Raw genomic sequence first — 3,261 nt, forward strand, 5'->3', positions numbered from 1 at the left:
CGTGCCTGAAGATCTGACCCTCAGTCTTGCTGGCTTGTGGGCCAGCTGACACCTGGTTCTGGAAATGAAGTGGTTTTGGAGCAGCCATGGCCACTGACTTTCATGCTGTCTAGGGCTGCTTGTGCGCTGCAACAGCAGAGCTGGGGCGTCACGACAGAGACGCTATGGCCTACAAAGCCCCAAATATCTGAAATGTTGCCCTTTATACAAAAAGTTTACCAAACCCTGGATGCAAATATTTTTGTCAATACAACCAATATAATCGTTCTTAAGAATGTTATCTTATTTCAAAATAGAGTTGATGTAATTAGTTAAGACACTGACATAATTAGTTAAGATGTGGTCATGCTGGAGTTGGGTGGGCCCCAATCCAATATGACCCATGTCCTTAAGAGATGAGAGACACACACACAGACGGAGTGTCATGTGACAACACAGGCCGAGACTGGGGGGCTGCGGCTGCAACCCAACCAATGCCAAAGTTTGCTGGCAAACACCAGAAGCTCGGGAGAGCTGAGGAAGGACTGCCCTACAGGTTTCAGAGCCAGCAAGGCTCTACTGAAATCTTGACTTCATACTTCTGACTTCCAAGACTGAGAGAACACATTCCCATTTGTTGCAGCCATCTGGTTTGTGGTATTTTGTTACAGCAGCCCTGGCAAACTAATACATAGATACATTGAATCAAGTCTTGGAGTTCAGTACAAGAGTTTGTGCACCTCTTATAAATTGGCTTTATAGCTGAACCCACTTCTCTTTTTCTGGTTGTGTAGAGCTCTTTGGGTTTGGCCCCACTTATTCTCTACACATGGGAGGGCAGATATTTTGCTATGAGAATCGTTTTTTCAAGCTTTGCACAGTGGCAGTATCGTAGCCAATGAGGTTTCTCGGAGGCACGATTATTGCTAATTGAGAATCATTTTTTCCTGTCTACCTCAATAAATACTTTTTAGAAAAATTTTGCACAAACGCTGTACCTTTTACAAGAGCAGGTTTACTAAAAAGATGAGTGGAAGTACCTTTTCTCCAACACTTCTAACTCTAACAGAGTTCTCTCTTCCATGGGCATGCAGCGGGTTGAGAAACTAAAACACTCGCCCTCCCCACCAAGGTTCTTCTTTTCTGTGACTGTGATTTACTGCACTACCCATTAATCTTAGTGTCTGAAACCAGCCCAAGTGCTCCTCCCCTGAATCAGACACAACCCACGTAGATCAACATCCTTCACGAAGCATAGCCGTTCATGCAGGTTCTGTCTCAGTCGCTGGTAAATAGCAGCGCTGATGATGACAGGACTTTTTGGCTTTTTAAGCTATAAACTTAGCTCAAGAATTTTGATTCATAGCTGGATACAAAATACTGTGTGAATGTTGATTAGCAGGTGGTCCCATCAGGTGGATGAATTACTTACACTTTCTTCATAGCTATTCACAGTTCATTTTCCCTTCAGAATTTTTTCGTAAGAGCTTGGAGCTCTAACGTGTTTGGGTTTTAGATTCTGGAAGGAATGTTGTGGAATTTTTGGCACTCTCTCTTGAGTGATTTATGCACTGCTCCCATTGGACAATTTGTTTTACGCATGTGTGACAGGGCTGGTGCTGGACTTCTGCTTTGGAAATGCTTGTTTCAAATGTGCATGTGGCAGCCCTTCTGGGCCCTGCAGCTTTACATGTGAAGGAAGAAATCCTTCCCCAGGTGACACTTACACTGCATCCTTAGGGAAAATATCCTGAGATCTTTTCTCTCCTCTTCTCATTGGGAAGAATCATTAGGAAGCAAAGAGTAGAAACACTGATTTTAAGATTGGCAGGGAAAATACCCAGCTAAAATAACTTGGAAACATGTTGGAATTTCTTTCAGGAACATGATGTATAGAGGAACGATAATTAAAACAAGAGTCTCTGAGGCAGGAAGCCGCCAAGCAGCAAGCTCTGTGAAGACATCTGGTTGGAGTTTCTCTTCGATGATGGTAGCTCACCAGTGGCCCTTCCACTTGTGGGAATGAGCATCGCCCTCGTTAAACAGAACAGGTATGGCAAACAACTCATCTCAATTACCCTGAAGGTAGCTGTGTTGAAGCCTCAGCCCTCTTGAAGTAACTCCTGTCAGGCCATCCTCTGGGAGAGTGGCAAACTAGCTAGATTCCTAAAGAACAGCATCAGTCACGTGTCCTAGAACTGATTTGGGAAGATGGCGGAGATAATTTGCTGGATTTTAAACATGCTATTGCATCTATTCAGTGTACCGCCCCTATCAGTGAATAAGATACTGTAGTCTCAATCTTTCATTGTAAGTTGGGAACCAGGCAGGGTGAAGGGGCAAGCCCACCGTTCAAGAATCAGAAGACTGGTGCTTACAGGGGTCACATTCAGCAGTCTGGTTTGTTAACAGGAACCCTGGATTCACACAGAAGAATGAGTCTGGCTCATTAATATCTATCTTAATTAGGGTTTACAAATGATTTTGTAGTTGTCAATCACCATGCTCAGTGCCATGGGAGAGACAAATTGTACCCAGATTTACCCTAATAAAGGCAAAGATTAATTTGGGTATTCTTCGAGAGGGCACTGTGTCAATTAGGGTCCGTGAAGCAGACAGATGACAAACTGAAAAGGTTGGAGCAAAGAGGGTTTAATGAAGAAACAGGGCTAAGGGAGCCATCAAGGGATGTTTAAGTGCTAAGGGAGAGCAACAACACCAACCTGTCCCCAGGGGAGGAGTTCCACTGCTGGAGCCTGGACAGTTAAAGCAATGGGAGAGAGCACGAGTCCTTTTGCCAGAGACAGTGGAGCCACCGTCAGATTGCTGTAGACTGGGAGGAAGTCTTCTGCAGGTGCCATGCATTCGCCCAAACTCAGGGGTGCACTGGGTCAGGGTACTCTGGAGATGCCATCTATAGCATACAGGCTCCTGAGGCACAGAGCAGGACACAGAGGAGTAGGAATAGATCTGGGCATGAGGACAAGGCAAACAGAAACTAATTTTGGGCACAGGCACCTAAAAATGAAGTAGGCCTCTCTTTTGTATAAAGTTGGAACCAAAGCTTATGTTGGGGTGAGTCACTTTTGTTCTGTATAGGGTCACTTATGTGATTCCCTCCCCTCGCTCCCCCCTACTCCATCACATAAGCTCACTCTATTAGCTACATTAATGTAGGGTAAATAGGAATTCCTCGCTGGAGAGAGGGGAGACTAATAAGGAAACTTACTGTTGCCAGAAATATCTTGGATATAAAGTAAACTTGGTATGAGAACATTGGTT

The 3,261-nt window shown here is 44.6% G+C and overlaps 1 pseudogene; it reads left to right on the forward strand.

Annotated features, from left to right (window-relative positions):
- Positions 1 to 848: 848 nt before the first annotated feature.
- Positions 849 to 980, forward strand: LOC125094455 (uncharacterized; annotated as a pseudogene).
- The last annotated feature ends 2,281 nt before the right edge of the window (positions 981 to 3,261 follow it).

Source organism: Lutra lutra, chromosome 2 (assembly GCF_902655055.1).
Source record: "Lutra lutra chromosome 2, mLutLut1.2, whole genome shotgun sequence".
NCBI classification, from domain to species: domain Eukaryota; kingdom Metazoa; phylum Chordata; class Mammalia; order Carnivora; family Mustelidae; genus Lutra; species Lutra lutra.